The 22,617-nt window shown below is 40.5% G+C and overlaps 1 pseudogene; it reads right to left on the reverse strand.

The window, feature by feature from the left end:
• Window positions 1-20,525: 20,525 nt before the first annotated feature.
• On the reverse strand, window positions 20,526-21,998 carry LOC150069306 (E3 ubiquitin-protein ligase ARIH2 pseudogene; annotated as a pseudogene).
• Window positions 21,999-22,617: the final 619 nt, after the last annotated feature.

Here is a 22,617-nt window from a genome sequence, read left to right on the forward strand (position 1 = left end):
CTTTTTTTTTTTTTTAAATCAAGTATCTAAGTGCCTGTTATAAGTGGAGACCTGTGCTGGGATCTGCTACATAAGTAAAGAAATGGTCCTTGCACTCATGATAGTGTAGGGAGGAAGATGAAAAAAACAGTGCTGTTGAGACAGCTCAACAGTGTACTGTCTCCTCCTTATCTCCTTGTCCTAACATCTTACTTCAGTGTATCTTACTCTGGTGTATCTCTGTCTCTTGAGGTGCACATTTGAATCAAATTGTCTTCATCATAATAGTGTGCAGCTCTAAGCAGAGGCTACGTATGCCAGATGTGATTCGAATATGCTGAGGAGAGTGGTAGCATCTATTCCTTCTGCTAGATACTCTGCTGGCGCATCATGAGCCAGCAGACAACGCCATCAGGACTTCTTTGTGTATGCAGAGCATCAAGTATGAAGCAAACCTAGCTTTGGGGTATATAGAGGAGCAAGGAAGGCAAGGCTGATGTCAAAGGTATGTGTTAGAGTAATGTAACATCCCTGAACCTTAGGTATCTTTTCTCAGATTAGATGTGAGATCACATGTGGATGTTTTAGGTGCTCATCCAGGGATGAGCATAAGATACAGCCCGAAAAGGGTCACGGTGGTCCATGGGAAACATTTCCGTTGAGAATGGAAGCAGCAATTTGATAAAATATTATTGTTGTTGTTGTTAGTGTTGTTTGTGTGCCAGTCCTGGGGCTTAGACTCAGGTCCTAGGCACTGTCCTTTGAGCTTTTGGTTCTCAAGGCTTGCACTCTACCACTTGAGCCATGTTAGTGTCATGCCTGGGCTGACTTTAAACTGAACTCCTTGGATCTTGAGTAACTAGTATTAGAGGCATCAGCCACTGGCAACTGGCTTGGTGACACATTTTTAGAGCCAAATTTTCATCCGTCTGCTCACCAATTCTGGAAGCAAACTTCTGGGTGCAAACTTGGCTAATGTCATCTCATTTTTTCAGTTCTTTTTGTCTTGGTTTTATATCCAATGGTGGAGTACATGTACTGATTTTCATTATTAATGGTTTTGTGGGAAATTTTGTACCAGTGACATCTTTAATCTATTAACGTGTCAGTGTTAAGTAGGAATCCCCATCCCTGATATTTTTCAGCATTGGCCCCAATCTACTCTCCCTTTATGCTTTCTTGTTAGGATTTCAATAATATATGCCACTGTACACTTGGATTTTTGCATTCACATTTGGTGAAATGGTTCACAAATGTTTATAACAAAGTAAATCCTGCTCTCCTGAAACCACAAAGGATATAAAGATCCTAGATCAAGGATCAAAGTTCTACCATCAGAACCAGTAAGTATTCACTGAGGCACTGGGATATACTGGATTGAAATGGAAGTCATTTTTGTAATATAACAGGAATGATTTAGGCAAGGCTGCTTCCTGCTGTTGTCTTTCTCTGTACCTCCCCAGGAAGAACAAGGAAAGCACAGCAAATACTGTGTCTATACATGTGTTGTGTGTTCTAGCTCAGTGAGCACGCTCAGGAGAGTCTGGGATGTTGCTTAATGAAAGGAGAGTGGGGCTTGAGGATCTGAGAGGAAGAGAAAGAATGAGGGAGGAACTTCATGTTTTATGGCATCTGAAAGACTTCACTCTTCTTGCCACTGGGCGCACTGGCTAACTCAAACTGTGCTTGTAGACATATATGGGAGTGGTGTTTGGAAACAGACCTTTATCTACCTGCCCAATGTTCTCAACTTTCCCAACTTTAGCCTTTGAGTTTCAAATGGTCAACTCCACAAGGGGCAAACTTGTGCCAAGGCCAGGGGCCTGTTCACTTCTGCTAACCTATTCTTCTCTGAGACATTTGACTTTGCTGGCAAATGTAGCCGGGAGATTCTTCCCTTGTACTACTTTACTCTGCCCTTTCACTTGATTTTTATCCTTCTGTGTATCTTTCTCTCACTTGGTCCTATCACCCCCTCAGCTATGGGAGCATCTGGAAATTGAATATTTGGTTCTCTGACACAATTATCTTTCTGTATGTTTTCATTTGAATGTCTCAGGATTTAACTACCACTTAAATCATGTTTCAAAATCATTTTTTCCAACCCTAGAGCACAACACACATTATCAATTATCCATTAAAGTTAAATATTGTAATTATAATTATTGTTCTTTTTTCTTATATCCACCAATATTTGCTGCTGTTAACTCATTGTTAATCCTTAATATCAAGTACTTCAAGTGCTCCATTTTTTTCTTCTCTTGGATTCTTTCTCATCAGTGGCATTTTTTTTTGGTAGGGGGCTGCACTGGGGTTTGAACTCAGTGCCTCATGCATGCTTGCTTGGCAAATGCTCTATCACTTGAACTATACTGCAAGAGCCTTTTGTTTTTGTTTATTTTTACAGATCAGAGGTGTGGGTGTGTGTTGCTTTTAATTATCCTCCTTCTTGTGCTTCCTGCTTAGCTGGGATTACAGATGTGAAACACCACATTTATTTTGTTTGTTGAGTCTTGCATTTTTTTTTCAGGCTGGCCTTGACCTTTAATCCTCTTGTGTCTGCTTCTATAATAGAGATTAAACACATGTTTCGCCACATATGGTTTTTAGTGGTATTCTTATTCTCACAGAGAGCCAGGTATATTTAAATTTTGTTTGTTTCTGGCCAACAAATATGGACATCTCTATTTCAGATACTGTGGTAAAATTGCTGAGGAGACTATGAAGCCAAAGATATTATATTCATTCTAGGAAGTAAGAGTTCATATCCAAATGGGAGAATTAGACAAGAAGCACATAATCATAGAAAGTATAGTTTATCATGTGAATGAGAAAAGCAGTGAGAATCTGGATGTGTATAATTTGGGAGTGACCTGTCCTAGATGTGAAGGACAGCTAGGGTTTGTATATTTAGGGGCCTGGTCTACCCTGGAAAGCTTCTCTGAAGAGATGATATTTTATGTGAGATCTAACTTGATGAATCAGGGATGGACATTGCAGGAATAAAACAATTCCAGCATTTCTGAGCTTTTGGAATAGGATTGGCTGTCACAGTGGCAAAGAAAATCATGTAAATAGAAAAAGGAAAGAGAATTGGAAAGGGCAGACATAAGGGCATTGGCTTGGAGGCTCTTGTAAGGGTGCAGGAAAGGACAAGAAGGTTCCTTATGTAAGTGGAGAGAAGTGGCTGGCTTTGGCACCAAATTCAAACCCCTGTAAGTCTGATAATACTTTACATTCAGCTATTCAACCCAGGCCATTACATTTTCCTGTGTGTACTTGTATTTATACTTTTCTTTTTAACCTTGATCCTGTTAATTCATTCCAGAGTGATGGATACATTTTTAAACTGGAGTCCTTGTTAGGGTTTGCTCACAAGGAAGTGCTATTCCTCTGCCTCTTATTCTCTACCTTAATTAGGGGGCCATGAGTCCTTGTGCCTTGTACTCATGCCAGAATCTGAGTCAGCACTGTTGAAACTAACTTCTACTAGGTTGATGCAGTATGTATTTGTGTGCTGTATGAGAGTCTAGCTCCAGGCACAAATAATCTGTGAGACTTGGTGGTGGACTTTGAAAAATATACAGATTTTTAGGCTCAGTGACAAGAGGTTATGACCCAGCAATTTGGGGATGAAGCCCAATGTGTTAGTCAGCTTTCTGTCAGTACAACAAAAACTTGTGAAAATCAAACTGACAAAACTAGCTCCGTTTTGGAACTTCTATTCCATGATCCATTCTCCCCATGGCTCTGTGGTGAGGTGATGCATCATACCAGGAAGACATGTGAGGCAAAACTTCTCACTGCACAGCCAGAGAACAAATGAAGGGAAGAGAGCTGGGTCTCAGAATTTCCTTTGGGGAGACCTAAAGATTTCTTTCAAGGCCTGCTCACAAAGCTTTCTTCATCTCCCAAGAGCCCCACTGTGGGAACCAAGCCTCAATCCATGGGTCTTAAGGAAATCACGTAAGTTCCAAACAATAGCACCCTGTATTTGATGACTGTATTTGACATACTCCAGTTTCAAAGGAACAGGCAAGTTTGGCTTGCTTTAAGGCATCACTTATCATTATTTCACTTGCTCTGAAGAGTCACAATTGTTTTCCAAATCTAGTCTCTGTCTTCTCTGTGTTACCTTACCCAAGCTCCTTTCTTCTCTGACTGCAACAACTTTTCTCACTTTTCAAGCCTTCTGTTTTGTGTGTTTTTTGTTCTATGGCTGGGGTGCTCTGATGTCTTCTCTGCAGGCATAGCCACCTGTGAAGAGAGGTGCCATGCCACTGAGGGCTGCTTCTAGCTGGGTGACTGACAGAGAGGATTTCCTGAGATTCTTTATCAAGCAAACCCCAGATTTGCAAAGATGAGTTACTGGATAGAGCATGGGAGAAATGACAATCCTAAGAAAGTCTATTTGAGAATGCTGCCCTTTTTCATGTATCCACCAATTAGATTCACTCCCTTTTGGTCTTTAGATTCAAAATAAATAAATAAAACTTTAGATAAACATGACCGTGGTGCATCTGTTTTAATGTTTCTAATCTTCTGACTACTAGAGCAAAAAATTAATATCTTCCTTCCTTGGTAAGAGTGAAAACATAGATGCAATAGAAGTAAAGAACAGATGCAGTTTATCTCTGGGAAAGATTGCGTATGGGTGTGTGTATGTGTGTGTGTTCACATATTCTGATTAGCATCAATTTAATATTTTTATGGAGCTGTAGCAATAGATAATGTTAGATATGTGAAAAATATCAAAATTGGATCCCTGACCGAATATACTTTATAGGCATAAGTGCATTATCAGGTATCCAAGAGCCAAAGAAATAACATGAAGGGAAGTTTACTTGGTGTTGAAATACAGATTCATTACTTGTTAGTATTCTCTGATGTATATTCTTAAAATCACAGGTCTTTTCAAATGTCCTTTAATTTCAGCTATTGTCAGCCTACTGACAAGTGATCATCGAGCTAGTGCAGATAGCAAGAGAACACATATTTGCATTCTCTAACATTGTCACAGAGACCTGAGTGAAGAGGAACACAGATGAATTATAAATTTAAATTGTAGTGCGTGTGTGTGTGTGTGTGTGTGTGTGTGTGTGTGTGTGTGTGTGTGTGTGTGGCTGAAATGGAGAAGAAGGTAAGGCTGGGAGGAGGAGGAAGAATAACTTGCTTTTACTCATAGCACAGAAGATAAATCAACACAGAAGATTAAAAAATGTAAAAAGCTTTTCTCATTCGCTTCGCTTCCTTGTGGTGGCTTTGAATGTGCTTGGCAGCAGTGGGCCATGTCAGGCCACCTGTGCAGTTAGCAAATTGCTCATGGTATTTAAAGGGCTCCTTTATTAATCGCCTCAAGCAGCCCTTTGGGAAACGGAGGCTCACTTTAGAATGTGTTCTGCAGTTTTGCTTTCCTTGAGGCACAGTTTTATTTTGTTTGGTTTGGTTAGTAGGTGCTTTGCTCATCCCCCACACAGACCGTAGGGATCCAGATGGGAAAAGACTTTCTTTTCTTTACATTTTACCTCATTTAACAGGATTTGGGCCAAAGTTGCTGGTCTGTGAGTCCTTCAGTTCTAGTCAGTATTGGAATGGGATCCAAAAGGGGTGTTAATATATTGCTACATTATGAATGGTACCCCCGAGTGTTGAATTACATAGCAATGTTCAATAAATAAATGACAAGAAAGGAAGAGACAACTAAGGGATGGAATAAATGGATTTCTTTTCTTCCTTTTTTTTTCCAGAGGAAGTTGAGGCTAGTTTAGGTTCAGTCCAAATCTGTCTGTCTGTATTCTGGATATGGGGTTAATCCTGGTCCTCTCATTTGTTCTTGTGGAGGTTTGGAAAACCACCTAGTTTCTTTGATTTCAACTTGTTTATCTATAAAACAAGTTGAGCAATAACTCCAGCTGTGTTATACATAGATAACACAGCACACACACATTCTCTGCATATGTGTGCATTTATGAATAATGTCTAAGTAAACATACCACCAGCATTAACTTGATATAGGGTAATACTCAATATTAAATATTAATCATGTCCATAATTAATATTCATTAGTAATATTAACAACAAACATTAATGCTCATTAATATTAACAATGGACATTAACAATGAGAATCATACTCGGATGTGTTGCAATCCAGTGTTAGTTTTTCTCAGAACAGTGAGGAAACAAGTCAGAGCATGATGGTGTGCCTCTTAGTCTGAAGTTTAGCTCCCAGTAGGTGTTCGTACATCAAAAGGACAAAACTATTCTGAATGCCTCAGTTATCGTATAAATTACTAGTGAGAGTCTGCAATATTTTTCATTGTTGTTGAAAGCCCAAAACATTGGTTGAAAGCTAACTGATTCTGTGTCACACAATGTGAAAGACACATGTTTTATCGTGTATTGGCTTTGGCTCATGGCTCCAGAATCAAGTAGAAAGACTGCACAATGGGGTTCCCTGCACAAAGATGAAGGAGCAAATAAGCCTGCTCTGGCTGCCCTGGATTCCTCTTCCAGGCTCTGTTGATCCCCCCCATGATGCTTTCTACAGTAATAAATTACTTACCAAGCCTGCAGCCTGTCCTGAAGAATTTGTCATATTTGTCCCCTGGTATGAGGGTTGCTTCCTCCTTACTGCTCTTTTCATTATTGGTGTCTGTGCTCTCTTCACGCATTTATTAATGGAATTAGCACATTTCCAATGTTTGTGCACACTTAATGAGGTATTGGCATTTTGATGGCAGAAATGAAAAGTGAGACCCATGGGTGAGAATTTTTATTGAACTTCAATATATTTTAGTTTCTACGATGCGCCACTTACAAAGTCACAATCTATTGTGCAGCACGAACTCATACATGACCCTACAGCCTCTGATACTCTTGTGGATAAAAGTGTAAGATAATTAAGGCAAGCTTATTAGACAAACCAGCTCTAACTGAGAGTTCAAATTTATTTAAAAGAAATCAGTTTTAACAACCATAAACACCTTCAACTATATAAAATCTGTTTGGTGGTATGCAAGTATATACAAACGTAATAACTGACATGTGGTAGATTCCAGGAGAACTCAAAGAGAGTAAAGTAGTTCTTTAGAAAGACAAAGTCAAAGCTCAATGAAATAAACACCAGGAAACAGAGATTCAAAAGGGGTAAAGTGGAGTCATGGGATGAGGATAGATGAATTAAGAAGAGAGTGCAGTCAAGAATTGAATGTACATTCTATGAAATTAAGAAGAGCAATGGAAAATGTGTGTAGGGGAAGGATGGGTGAGAATTTTGAAAAGGGTGATGTTGATCAAGATATATTGTATCCCTAAACCATTTTTATTATATCCCAACTCCTTTGTACAACTATTTGAAGATTAAAAAATATTAGAATGCAATATCAAGTTGTAAATTCCCCTGGATGAATTGAGTCAATGTTGTCTTGGTAGAAAATAATAAACCTATCCAACCTGGCTCAAGCAGGACCCTTGAGTGACTGAGTTCCTAAGCACAGAAAATGGAATTGAAGTTTATCACTAATTAGTGATAGACTTTTTTTTTTTTGCCAGTCTTGGGGCTTGAGCTCAGGGCCTGAGCACTGTCCTTGGGCTTTCTCAAGGCTAGAGTTCTACCACTTGAGCCACAGCACCATTTCTGACTTTTTCTATATATGTGGTACTGAGGAATTGAACCCAGGTCTTAAAGCATGTTAGGAAAGCACTACTTTTTTTTGTCTGTCTGTCTGCTGTCATTCTTATGCTTCATTTGGCTGAAATTGGCTCTCCTTGATGAACTCAGTTCTTGAGTTTAGGATAAAAGCTCAAACTAGTCAGCATCTCTAAACTCCAAGTATAGATGCCTAAGAAAAAGATTGCCTTAAGAAGTAAGAGACATTGTCTATTATATGCTTTGTCTTGCGTGATTCCTTTACAATAACGCTGTAAAAGGCCAGGTTAGTATGGGCATAAAACAGATGTAGCTGCATTGTTTTATAACTTGTGCTTACTATTGAAGGCCAAATCTACATATTTACACCAGTGGCACTGCTTAAGGACATTTTCGGAAGAACTTAAACCCTAATCATTTGTGTATGAAATCACTAAAAAATTATGTAGAATTCACATGCATTAGCTTTCGTATTTATTTTGTTTTCCTCGGAGGTGAGATTGTGCCTTATTCTTAGTACAAACTCACAACAATTGTGTCTTTTTTATTTGGTTATTCAAATGATTATTCTTTTCCTTTTCTCATCTTTATTCACTACTTGTTATCTATTTTCTTCTTTATTTCATTCTTATTCTTTCTCTCTGTTTCTCCTCAGGAATGAAAAGATGTGCGTGGGTGTCGTAGCAAAGAGGAGCGAGGAAAAATTGAGCAATGACAAGTTTGAAAGTAGCAAAATTATTTTAGTAACTCAATGTCTTTGGAGGCTACATATTGATGTATAATTTATACACAAATGCAAATAGTCATGTAAATTGGTACGTATTTTAGCTCTAAGAAAAATGACTGCCCACATGTTCTATGAAGTCCTTTCTTACACTTTGAAGTTGAAAAATCAAGGAGGTTTTAGAATAATTCAAGATGTCGTATGAGGCCTTTATGTGCACATAGAATGACAGGAACAAGTGAAAGCAATGGAAACAGAAGAGGGAGAAGAAGAAATGGAAGAAAAAAATAGACAAGAATTTAGCTAGGATGATATAGAAAGCAGAAGAACAGAGTAAGTGGAGGTTCTGCGCAAATGGAGGGGTGCCAAGGTAGGCATATAGAGGTCATTGTCTAGAATGCATTTATTTGGCTAGAGGAAAGATCACAGTATCTTTGTATAATATCTTTACAGTTACCTGACTGTAGAGGAGCACATTCTTTCACTTTGACTGGACATGTTCATGCAGAACAAAAAGACATGAACTTTTACAGCATCCTTGTGGGAGAGGAGTAAGAACTGAGCAGTCTGGATGCAAAGGTCAGGCTTGCAAAGAGCCGCTCCCTGGCTCAGAACCCCTATGTAAGCACTGACCACGTGTCAGAGGCTGTGAGCCTCAGAATCCTACTTTGGGAAATGACTGTGTGGACACCCTGGGGTGGGGAGAGTCAATGGGAGATAACTCAGAACAGACCAGATCACTCAGATCTCTTGAGTGATCATGGTTTAGGAGAAAATATGCCCGATGGCTGGGAGGTCTTGGGATGAGGGCTGCCAGGGCTACTTATTCTGTGGATCTTTTGGCTCCATTGGGTTGACTGACTACAACCCTAGTACTCCTGTCATATTTCACCCCTGGATGAAGAAAGAAGAGGACCTAGGTGCTGTGCTAGGTAGTCACTGAACTTGTAAGTAGCAGATATGGAATGTGAATTCAGGTCTGTCTCACTTCAAACCTTGTCTACCGCTTATCTTTTCTCATTCCTCCATGTCAACCTTAGAACAATCACGGTAGCCCAGTTTTCAGCTAGTAAGCTACACAACTATAATAAACAAGCATCGCCTACTTGCTGTTGCAGCCTGAGAGAAGGTAAATTTGCTGCAGCAAATGGTTGGATACATGGGTTGTCATAAGAGACCAGACCAAGGAATCTGGGTCTTTAGATTTTCTGAAACAAAAATTGTGACACATGGTATGATAGGATAATTTTGTGCTGCCTAATGCTGTGAGATCAGACCAGGAAACAGATCGAAGACAAAATATTTTTACTTTGAGGTATTTGAAAGCCTGACGAATAGCAGAATTTTAAATATAAATTGCCCCAGGAAATCTGAAGGTACTTGTTTGCTATTTTTGGTATTTTTAGTATAACATTTCTAAAAGGACAGCAGGTCTTTGAGATAAGAGTCCACCTACAGTGACCAGCTCCCCAATAAAAACTTCCGGTTTGACCTCTCAAAAATAAATGTTCCACTGGAGCATGCAAGGAAGCAAAGCTATACTACATGTCTGTGCATGTTATGGAACTACCTAGAATATTACTGATAAATCAGTTGTTCAAGAGTATATAGAAAGGACTTGGTTGTTGGAAGAATTAATGAACAGATCTTTGAGGGACCAGTAAGGGCAAAACAGTGTAAGGGAGCCAGATGCAATTCTATGATAGATATGAGTAAAAACATAAAGAGAAAAAGCAAGATGGAGAACCACACACAAATGTAATCAATTCTTTCTCCTCATGGGGATGTGAATGGGGCTCTTTGTGAGTGACATGTGCAGACTTGACATGGCTGCTGGGCAGTGAGCTTTTCCTGCATTTCTGAACTGAGCAGTTATCTTCTCTGTACCTCACACTCTTAGCTGCTTCTGTCTGAAAGGTCTTTTCATCCATTCTATCTATTTTCCTTGAAGGCCCAGGCTATGTGTCTCCTCCCTGAATTCTAACTGGTGCTTTTGACTCCCACATACAACCACACTCAGCCACTGGCTGAAGTGGAATCTCTGGGACTGTTGTTGTTGTTGTTAAACCTGAACTTGCCTTGAATTGCAGTCACCTCTTTCTGCTTCCCAAGTAGCTAGAACTAGAGACTTGAGCTACTGTATTCCAACAACAATTAATAACAGATATTTACTATGCATCTGGTGATATGATATGAGACTCGGTACTAATATAGGTAACAAACAAAGAAGACTCAGTGTCTGCTCTGGTGAGGCTTTCTCCACTTGGTGACACTACTGAGCTTTTAGATTTTTTTGTAGAGTACATTCTATTATTCATAATACTTACATATTGTTTGAAATTATTTATTTATGTGCTTGTGTGTCCTGTTAAGACTTAATCCTTGAGGACAAGCACTATGTCTTAATCAAGTTTTTATTTTCGGTACCCAGTAGAGTGTCTGGAAAATAACAGTAACTAAGCACTCATAGATATAATGGAAGATTTTTTTTTGCATTTTTGCCTTTAAAATTTGTGAACTCATTTTCATCCATCCATCATCTTCCAACACTCATTTTTCACAGAGGCGAGCCTCCAAGGGGAATCATTTGGTATCTGCTAGAGGCATTTTTTCATGTCTAATATCTGTCTTAGGGTGATCAACCAAAACTGTGGCAGAATGATTGTGGTAGGTGACATTAAAATGTGTTTGCTTTGTTCCATGTAGCTAGTAACTGAAACTTTTGATAAACCAATGTACATTATTGGGAATTGTTTTAATTTTTCATTATATGATTCTTTTATCTAGCAAGATCTTCTAGTACACTTGAAATATGATTCACTTTACAGAACATTGATTTACAAATAGCTTTATCAGCAGTGTATCTATTGTTTGAATTATACAGTAGTCCTGTATGGAAGCAGGATGAATGATAAGTTAATTAAGAACAGGGAACATAAAGCTTTAATCAATAGACATAACAAATCAAATGTACTTCAGACTAATATTATGGCCAGGTAAGTGGTGGGGAGAGGGAAAGATAAAAGTAGATGTGCATATGTAGTGAGGTGAGGGGGAATGGGGTACTCAGGGGAAAAGGAAGGATGCAGAAAAGGGAGACTGGGGATAAGAGATCTAAGGATGGGGGTGGGGCTGACAGCAGCAAGAAAGGGCATCCAGAGACCAGGAATTACCATCCATCAGACTTGAGAGCAAGCAGTAGCAATTCAGGTGTGCACTCAACCTAGACATTGCCAGCAAGGGCCAGTGAAGGACTGTGACTTGAGGGATGTAGTCAATAGCTAGAGAACCATGGGCAGAGAAGGGCCAGACAGGCAGCAGCTGGCACACATGACCTTGGTCTCATACACAAACTTGCCCTAAGAGAATGTGTGCAGATGAAGTGATTGATCAAAGCTGAACTTAGTAAGAAACATGAACAATGGTGGCTTTGTGCTTGTATGCCTTTAAACATCTTGCAAAGAATCGTTTAAATTGTCCATAAGGAATAAAGCACTGAGCTCATTACTACTAGAAACATACAGACAGGGATTGAGAGTTTATGGAACAAGATTAATATATAATAAACAATGGTGTTAGGATCAACTATACCTGTCAAGAACACTTCCATAATATTTCAAAAGGTCACTTAATACTTATTCTATAGTTAACATATTATTAAGAATGTCATAATGAAAATGTTTAGACCACAGAAAGCTTACCCACCAATTAAATTTTTTAATTTTATGTTTTTATTATAATTAATAGAAGGGTTACATTATATTCACCAGATAGAAGGTGCATTACTTCACAAACATTGATACCCTTTCTCATGTCTTGGTCCCCATTTCCCTCCCCCACCCCCACCCCTCATCTTGTTTTCCCCCTTCCCTATCCTATTTCAAATAACCAAATAAACATATATTCAATATATTAGATAACAAGGTAAAATACTGTAACTATATAAGATAACCAAGGGGCAGCAAAAGAGATGAGAGATAACATGATACATTAAGGACAACAATCACTCATTATATGGCTTTTGTTTCTATATGCTGGAGGTCCTTTCATTTAGAGTCATTCTATATGGCCTTATGTATCTAGGTTTTGCTCTATTGTAAACAACTGCCAGGAAAGCCAAGGTTTCAACTGATTATGACAAATGAGCCACCCATTCTATTTATGTAATGACTTTTTTCTTTATAACTAATAGACGTGTGTGTGTGTGTGTGTGTGTGTGTGTGTGAGAGAGAGAGAGAGAGAGAGAGAGAGAGTGAGAGAGAGAGAGAGAGAGAGAATACCGAGGCTTGAACTCAGGGTCCTGGATGCTGTATTTAGCTTTTCTTGTTCAAGGCTAGTGTTTTACCACTTGAGTCACAGCTTTACTGCTGGCTTTTTGGTGGCTAATTGGAGATGAGCCTCACAGGCTTTCCTGCCTAGGCTGGCTTTGAACTATAATCCTTAGATCTCAGCCTTCTGTAATCCTGCTAGGATTACAGGTATAAGCCACTAGCACCCGGCTTTGAATAGACATTTATTTTTAAAGAGCAGTTTAACAATTATAGAAAAATTGAACAAAATATGGAGCATTTTCTGCAAACCCCTAGCAACTTATCTTTTTGGGTATTCATTATAATCCTAAATAATCATTTTCCTTGATTTTTTAAAAATGCTGGATAGTATTTGTTGATTTCCATGCAGCATTAGCTCTTTATCCCCCTTTTGTTCTTGCACCATGTTTACCATATCAGTATATTTCATTTGCATTTATACATTGTTCTGGGAAATTTTCTTGCTTTGACAATAGATTTATTAGAAAAAAATGAAACCTCCAACAGATTTGCAGTGTTATATTATGGGAAGTGCCCCTCAGGCTTAGTGCTTGGCCTTGAGAGGACCTTGTCCTGATTCAGTAAGTCATTGATGCTCAAAAAGAGAATGGGTTAAGGTCCAATGAATTGTGGTTTAGTTTCTTTTTTATCACAAGTTTTTATGTCCTCTACAATTTTTTGCATGTTTTTAAAAAAATTTTGTTGCATTAACTTCCAGTGCATTTTTTTCCTACACAGAACATATAAAGATTTTCCTGATCCTAAGTGGAAAGAGAAAGAGTAAAGATTTTATTTTGCCCATTCATTTGACCAACGACTTAAACATATACTCATTTTTAAGAATTAAAACATTTTTTACAACCTTTAAAATATTATCTGAGCCAGGCGTAGTAGCTCACGCCTGCAATCCTACCTACTCAGGAGGCTGAGATCGGAGGATCAAGGTTCAAAGCCAGCCTAGGCACAAAAGAACCAGAGACTCTTATCTCCAATTAACCTCTAGAAAACGGGAAGTGGGGCTGGGCTCAAGGGCAGGGTGGTAGCCTTGAGCTGAAGAGCTCAGAGACAGCTCCCAAGCCGAGTTCAAGCCCCATGACCCACCCCCCAAAAATTATCTGAGCTGGTAGTTTGGCCTAATGGTGGAGCGTTTCCCTAGCATGCACAAAGACCCAGGTTTGATTCCTCAGTACTGCATACATAGAAAAATATTATCTGATTGTCTTATAGCACTGAAGGTCTCTGTTGAGCATGATTGTGTCACGTGTTTCACTAATTCACACACATATATGTGTATATATATACATATATATATGTATATATATGTATATATAGGCACTGTCTTAGGGCTTTCTCAAGGCTAACGCTCTAGCAGAACCATAGCATCACTTCTGGCTTTTTTTTTTTTTTATTTTCCTGTGTATGTGGTACCTACGAATCAAACCTAGGAATTCATACATGCTATGCAAGCACTCTACCACTAGGCCAAACTCCCAGAGATACTCTTTTTTAAGTACCTCTTTTAGTACCTTAAATTATATGTATTTTTTGGTCATGGGGCTTGAACTCAGGGCCTTCCTTGCACACTATCCCTGAGCATTTTCAATCAAGGCTAGTACACTACTACTTTTTTTTTTTTTGCCAGTCCTGGGGCTTGAACTCAGAGCCTGAGCACTGTCTTTGGGCTTTCTCAAGGCTAGAGCTCTACTACTTGAGCCACAGCACTAGTTCCGGCTTTTTCTATATATGTGGTAGTGAGGAATCGAACCTGGGTCTTTGTGAATGCTAGGCAAGCACTCTACCACTAGGCCAAACTCCCGGCCTGATGCTCTACTACTTTGAGCCACAGCTCTAATCTGTTTTTTAGGTAGTTAATTGGAGATGAGTCTCATAGAGTTTTTTCCCTAGGCTGGCCTTGAACCATGATCCTCAGATCCTGAGTATCTAGAATTACACACCTGAGCCACAAGCACATGATTTTTAATACCTTTATAAAGTACATATTTTAGGATTATTTTCTTTGATTCTTGGAATTTTGCAAATTCTACATGGGCTTTTAGGTCTGAATTTTCATTCTGAAGATTCTTGGGTAAAGTTTTGTGAGATCCTACCTTATATACTAAGAGTATGTATGTAATAAATACATACATGTACTGAATATATACATTTATATGTAGGCATAACAATATAAACAATATAATTATATGTACCTATATATACATGTAAAATATATTACATGTATATGTAAATAGATGTGCATATAATTGCCCAGGAGTACTATGCATGTTTCTATATTTCTGGAGCTCTCATGAAATAGGTGTTAGAGGCCAAGTATGATAATCTACACTCGTAATCTCAACTACTGGAGAGGCAGAAGTAGAAGGACTCTGGTAGAGGCCTTCTAGGCAAAAGGGTAAGACCTTATCTGAGTATTAAACTATGAAAACCCCCAAAGACTAGAAAGTACCAGGCCCCTAGTGCAATTCCCAGTATCGCCAAAGGAAAAATTAGAAACATATATTGCATTTTTAACTATTTTCCTTATCACTTAATGTTTTGGTTTTCTAATTTTCTTTGGTCAGTCAATTTGCTTCAATTTTGTATCAACCAACATGTCTTGTTTTATAGAGAAGAAGTTCTTTCTGATGATTCAGAATACATAAACTGGATTATTGAAATGTTTATATGTGTTCTCTGTGATCCCTGTTCTTTTGTCTTCTGCTTTCTTTTTTCTTTTGAGCTAGGTATTTGGTTCAAACATTGTGTTGGATCTACTCTCTTGTTTCAATTGGAATGTCTAGTGAGTCCTGGTGATTATTGGTAGATGCAAGTCTACATTAATTATTAGAGTGTTGTGATGTAGTTTCCTCTATCCAAGTGTGTGTCCATAGGATTTTCTTCTCAGGGGAGAGAAAGTCTGTGAGTGTGTGGGCTGCTTAAAGGGTACCTGGAGGTGAAGGAGGCATTATGTCATACCAGTGGCTGATGTTAGAAGGGTTTTGCTGATGGAAAGCCTCCTCTTCTCTTCTACCTTCTCCTCTCTACCACTTCCTCCTTTTCTTTCTCCTTTTCCTACTCTTGTTTCTTTTCCCTTTTAGCATTTGAGACACAGTATAGAAATGGGCGTGGCTTTGTTATCTTCCTCCTCTTCTTCCTTCTCCCTCCCACCCCCCTTTCCCTCTCATACAGATCCTTATCCAGACAACTGTGCAGGCAGTTTTTGTTAGGGAGCAGTTGTCAAATACGATCCTAGTATATGCAGGTTCTTCCTTTTGTGTTTAAACCTTGGAGAAAGCGCACCATTTTTAGTCTTAGTTGATCTAAAAAAGTGTTCTTCAGTGAGCTCATCCCTTTGCCTCAGAGCCCATTCCTGCTTTACCTAGTTGCTTGGCTTATCTCCAGCATCTCCTGGGCTAACACGGTCCTTCCTTCTGTCTTCTAGAATGTCTTCAAAGTTTTCACAGCCTGAGACCTATCTTTCTTGTATGAAATCATGGTTCCAATTTCATTTCTTTCAGGCATTTGGGGAATATCCAGCCCATGAGCTAGGCATGGCCCATGCAGTCAGTTGGTATATGACGTGATAGACATGTACACTTCTTACTGACTTTTGTTGGCTGCCTGAAGCCCATCTGCCTGTATCAATAATTTTGTATGGCCTGTGAGTGATGTTATAAATATCCAAATGGCCTTTGGCAGAAAAAATAAGGCTCTGCCATCCTGCAGTATGCTATAGTCACTTCATTGAGAATATGGTTGGAAAGAAGCAATGAGAGATTGGCATTAGGCCTTTTGGCTAGAAGCTTCCTTTTCTGAAGGACTATAATAACAGGAAAATGGAGACAGAGGGGCACAGGCTCATTGTGGTTCCTCATTTAACAACAACAATGGGAAATGGGCTTCCTTGGACTTCCAAACCTTGCTTAGGTATTACCTGATGACCAATTTGCCGTCACTGACAGTTTCCTTACCATGATAGAAAGTACATCACAGTTTGTCATCCAGCTTGACTGTAACTGGCCCGGGAATATAAGAGACTCTCAAGGCTGTGGATCTTTATTTCCAAGGAGGAGATGCCTCATGAAAATTTGAGGAGCTAGCATCCTTTGAGTCTTCTTGAAAATGTTCTCCTTTCTTGAGTCTTAGAGTACCTCCCCCCTCCCCCCACTACAGTCTTTACCTAGTGGATAATGAAGAACGGGATGCTCTTAAAATTCAGGGGCATTTTCACACAGCAAACACTATTTCCAGTCTTTCTGAAAACCTTTTGATTACCAACTTGTGCTTGGAGTCATCCCTGAAAAAAAATCCAATTTGGTATGTTTTATGGATTTTATTATAGTGCTATTTATTCTCTATCCTGGATAGGTAAAGTCAGTGTTAAATAATGCAGGCTTTGTAGCTCTGAAGCGCCAATACAGTCTGGGTCTGTGTACTCTGCTTTCAGAGAATCAGGGGCTAGGGGAGGAGGAGGCAGCCGGAGCAGCAGTCCTAGCCTTCCGTTGTGCTGCCAGGAGCTTGGCCTGCATAGAAGCTACAAAGAGCCACTGGAGTCAGGACACCTGGGGCTTCTGACTCAGCTCCAGGGCTGTAATTGGCACACATTCCTGGGCAAGTCATGAACTCTTCTAGACTCTGATTTCTTCCTTCATGAAATGTGTAGGCTTTTCTATAACCTCTTTAGGCAACATCATATAACACAATCTCCAATAAGAATAAGACTGCCTAGAGCACATGGCAGGCACTTCTGTAAACAAACGAAATATACAGAAATAGGAAGAGGGGAAAAAAAGAAAGGATGGAGTATTTATTATTTGCCACATCATCAGTTTATGTAGCTTGGGAAAATAGGAAATATCCTTCAATGAGGCAAGATTTCAAGTAAAGACCCTAGCTATAGGTAAACTATTGAGGGATTTTAGAATGATATATCCACTAAGAACTACTTCTCATGTCCTGGGGTGTTCTAATAGGTAGGATGAGGTTTCTTCTTTGGTTTTAAAAGGGGCCATGAGTAAAGAGAAATGTGTGTAAAACAGTAGAGTGAGGACGATTTTGCACACTTGCATGTGTGTGCAAATGTACATGCTTGCAGAAAATAGAAGGGGGGGGATCAAGACAAGGAAAATGGAAAATGGGGGAGGAGGAAATACATGAAGGAAGCACAGCACAGAAGACAAAAGTGATAGGTACTCAGAAAGACATACTGTAGCTCATAAAAACCTCAGGGTTGATCACAAAACTATTCGAGGAACAATATAAGCTAGTATACAATACTTTGTAAATGAAACAAAGACTATGCATTTTATAATAAATACAAATATATTTTAAGGCAACTTAAACAGAAGAAAAGGCAGAGGTCATGGGATTATTCAGCTTGATGAGTGAAATGGTATGTAGTTTATACTTGTAGCAGATAAAAATGTCTTGTGGATGAAATTTGATTTATCCTGGGTCATCTTTGAAGATAGCCATTTGAGGTTCAGGTTTTCCATTTGTGGTTCAGATTTTAATTTAAAACCAAACATCTTTTATGTGAATAAAAGCTTACATACTAGGCCAATTGGACATGGTTATAAAAGAGCAAGTACTTGGCTTATCTGTGACTTCTGTACTTATTAGTCCTATTTAGTATAAAATGTCTATGGTCATGGCTAGTATTTTACATTCTGGAACATGAACTGGATAACTTCCAAGTAACTCTGGAGTAGATAGGAAAAAATGGTGGTGTGAAGATATACGTTATTAAGGGGCATGCCATCGGTAGGTGGCAATTGGCAAGAACATGTTTTTAAAAGCACATGATGGGGACTGAAGATCTCAACTGTGGGAGTGGGGTACCCGCAGCAGTGTGAAACCATTACAATCCACTAGAGGGCGCAGACAAGATTGGTGGACTTGCCTTCAACACTGGCAACAGTTCAGCACTATCAGAAGTTATTTTGTTGTTTTCCAACTTTAAAGCATATTAAAATTCCAATAAATACTAAAAAACAAACGCTTATAATCAGAAACTTCATTTAGAACAACTCAAATGTCACTTTGATGATTCTAATAAAAACAATAGAGATCTGAAAAATTTATAAATTCCTATGGTTTTCTTCTGCCCTTTGCAGGTAAGAAAACCAACCAAACCAAACCAAACCAAAGCCTTCTGCTTGGTCTTGTCATCTCCCTAATACTAAACAATGACAGCTGCTAGGGGTAAAAAATGGAAACTCTTTACAGGTGAAGTGCTACAGGGGGCAGCTCTGGGTCGAGTTTCAACTGTAAGGGTCAAGGTTACAGGTCTATATAAGTACAGAACAGGGCAGCTGAACAGTCTAGAAAATAACCAAGGGTGGCAGAGATAGAATTATGGTCCTGTGTCTTGATGACACCACAGGAAGGACTTTATGGGAGAGGCAAAGGCTCCAGATACCAGGTAGTTCCAAGTACATAGTGCTGATGCTCCACTTTGGGCCCTGAAGCAGGCACTCTCCCTGTTCGCAATGAACTCTCCATAGTCCTATTCTGGGTTTGTTGTTTGCTATCCTTCTAATTCATTCTCCTAATTTGCCCCATAGCCTTTCCCTTACTGGAGAATGATAAGAAGAGACAAAACCTGATCATCAAGGAGATGTGCAGCTGGCTGGCAGAGACCTCAAGAGCCACAGCTATCCTCTGCCTTCAAGAAAGGCCTCGTTGTTTCTGTGATACCTGGCAGATTACTGACTTAGAGGTGAAAGTGTATGAATATCAAAAATTCTAAATACTCACAGATTTCCCTATAGCCTCTCCTAGAAGGTTAAGGAGACCCTGCCAAGTCTAGACTCCTTCGCTGGTATCACTGGGCAAGTATACACAAAGCTGTGGAAACCCAGCAAGCACAGATCTAACTTTTCAAAGACCCACAGTACCATGTTCAAGGCAGGGAGGACACCTGGCTCTCCAAGAGCTGGTTCTTGCCCCTAGCTCTTCCCCCACCTTTTTTTATTGTGTCATGGGGCTTGAGCTCTTCAGCTCAAGGCTATGACCCTACCCTTGAGCCAAGCCCCACTTCCCATTTTCTAGAGGTTAATTGGAGATAGAAGTCTCAGGTCCTTTTGTGCCCGGGCTGGCTTTGAACCTTGATCCTAAGATCTCAGCCTCTTGAGTAGCTAGGAGCACAGGCGTGAGCCACTGTGCCTGGGTGCTCTCCACTTTTAGTAAAGGAACTGAGACTTTTGACTCCCAGGCTTGAGAGGTTGGGCCCTCTGAGCTGGAACCAGGCAAAGGGGAATGGACACACCCCATCCCAGAGCAACTCCTAGACTACTCCAAAAAACACAAGACCATATGCAGCCCTACGTCTTGATCTGGGAAGGCCAATGCCCTTAGAGGGCTATGCTGAACTCTGGGCCTCTGGGCCTCTGAAAGGAATGCCGAGGGCAGGAAGTGGACGGAGCTCTTTCAGTCCAGAAATTCTGAGGCAGGGTGTGCAGGCAGCATTTATTACAATTAAAGGGAAATAACTGGAGGGTAAGACACTCTAGTGCTAAAATAAGTTATTCTTTTAAAATCTGTTATCCTATGGTATGCCTGTATTTTTGTATAATTCTATAAATTATGAAAATTAAGTATATTTGAATGGTCTACTATTAGTAGCCAGTCAGAAACACACATTCCTTTTTTCCTAACAATCATTGAGGGGGATAAGAAAAAAACAAAAAACAGGCCAGTTCAACATGCTCTCTACCCTGGTAGAGCCTAAAAGTAAAAAGGTGAGAAACAGTGTCTCTCAGGAGTGAGGCCTTGGCTGTCTGCTGGAGTTGTGAAAGGCAGAGACTATAACATACAGTATGGCACCCATCTATATCTTCCTCGCCCTGGCATATCATGCCTAAATTAGCTATCCTGGAACTCCTTCAGCAGGTTTCTCCTCCACTGCTCTGCTACCCGCATCTGGCTTTCCATGTCCTTTCTGTCATAGCTGTACACATGCTCTGCTTTCCACGAGAGGCTTTCAATCTCCATCTTCAGCCCAGCCTGCAAGAAGTGAAACAGCCTCTTCCTATGGTCAAACTCCATGTAGCATGCATATGGGTAGGTGAATTGCAAGGTATACCGACATTCAGCCAAGAGCTTGGCAGCATTCCCAGTTGTTCCAAGACCCCAAGTTATTCGTGATCTTTTCCTGAATCTTTTCCTGAACCCACTGGTCTGTCTGTGTCTCGAGTTGCTAGCTCTTATTGTGGTTTTCCCACCTCTCAAAGTAGAACACGTACTTCTTCAGTTTATCTGGTAGCTCCAGAGGCTCTCCAGAGGCTCTTTGTCCTGATTGCAGACGTAGGAGTCTTTGAGGTGTCTCGTGTCTTCCAGTCCCTTAGACACACCCAGCAGAAGTCCTATTTACATCTGAAGCAGTGTATGTAATTGCAGCCTCTGTCCTTCTCAATGTACATGTTACACCTGGGACACATTTTAGTGTGAGTACCCAAGTAGCTGGCCAGCTGGGGGGTCTACACATGTCACCAGCCACTTGCAGAAGGTAGCACAGCTTTCAGGCGCGTGATCCATCTGTCGACACTTGAAACAGAAGGCCTCCTGGCACCGATTGCACTGCACCCGAAGGGCTTTGGGCTCCTGGACCTGGATAACCACAGGGCAGTCTGTCCCGGGGCACAGCTGCAGCTGATGACTTTCCACATAGTCCCTGAATAGGTGCTGTCTATATTTGTCTCTCAATTCTTCACCGGGAAGTAAGTGAAGCACAAAGTCCTCTGGTGCACGGAAAGAACAATCTTGAGCCATACAAGAGTTCGACCCCCTTACCATCCTTGACAAGTACCAAGAAATGCTACTGCCAACAGCCGTGACAAAACTGGTGCTGACAAGCCAGAGAGAGGAGGTGTTCCTTCTGCACTGACTGCCAGCATACAGGGCAGTGGTGAGGGGCCTGAGCTGCAGGAACAAGTTGTGATGGATCAGGCTGAACTCCAGCCTCCACCAGCAGCTGAGCAAAGTTGGACTTGCTTTTCTCCAGTATCTCTAAGACTTGCCAGTGGGAATTAACTAACAGAAGTTTTGCCACTGAATGAGATACCTTTCGGATAGAGGCTAAGCTGATCATGTGTGTGTGGAGGACATTCTCACACTCCTTGTAGGTTAAACCAGTGCATGGATACTCCTCAAGGTCAGAGGAATCAATCTCCCATTCCTCCATATGGCTGTTTGTTCCCACATCATAGTCTGTCATGTCCCCAGAGTCGTTGTCCTCTTCTCTTCTCCTCCTCCTCCTCCTCCTCCTTCTCGTTCTTCCCCCTTCTCCTCACTATTTAGGTGGTAATCCTTTTCATTGCTGTCAGATCTCTGGCTGGTCATGTCTGCAGACGTCTTGGCATCCAGCCAAATTGTAGATCAGGAAAGCAGTTGCTTTTTATCTTCTTTCTCTCTCTCAGTTCTTTATGGCTACCTCACATGCATGGGTGTTTCTGTCTTCTGTTATCTTGGAAGTTCTTGCAAATCAGCCAGGAAACCAAAGTTATATGGAGGCACAGCGGCAACAGAGATGGTCCGGGGTTGCTGAATGGGCAGTGCTGCTTTCTCCTGTGGGGGGCGACTGACTTTTAAAGTACCATCTACAGGTGATGGTAGTGATGTGCAAGTTTGTGCTAGGATTCGCAGATGCTGAAGGGCAAGAGCCGAGGCCCAGGTGGTGTACATGCAGGCAATTTTCATAATAAGCTGTGAAGAAACTTGGTATGAAACTAGCTGCTCTAGGCAAAATTTTCTTCTGAAAAATGGTCTTCTTTCTTTTTCTTTTTCCTCTTTTTCTCCTCCTCCTCCTCCTCCTCCTCCTCCTCCTCCTCCTCCTCCTCCTCCTCCTCCTCCTCCCTCTCCTCCTCCTCCCTCTCCTCCCCCTCCTCCCCCTCCTCCCCCTCCTCCTCTCCCTCCTCCCCCTCCTCCCTCTCCTCCTCTTCCTTGTTGCCAGTCCAGG

This window comes from Megascapheus bottae, chromosome 1 (genome assembly GCF_031878675.1).
Source record: "Megascapheus bottae isolate mThoBot1 chromosome 1, mThoBot2.hap1, whole genome shotgun sequence".
Taxonomy (NCBI): Eukaryota; Metazoa; Chordata; class Mammalia; order Rodentia; family Geomyidae; genus Megascapheus; species Megascapheus bottae.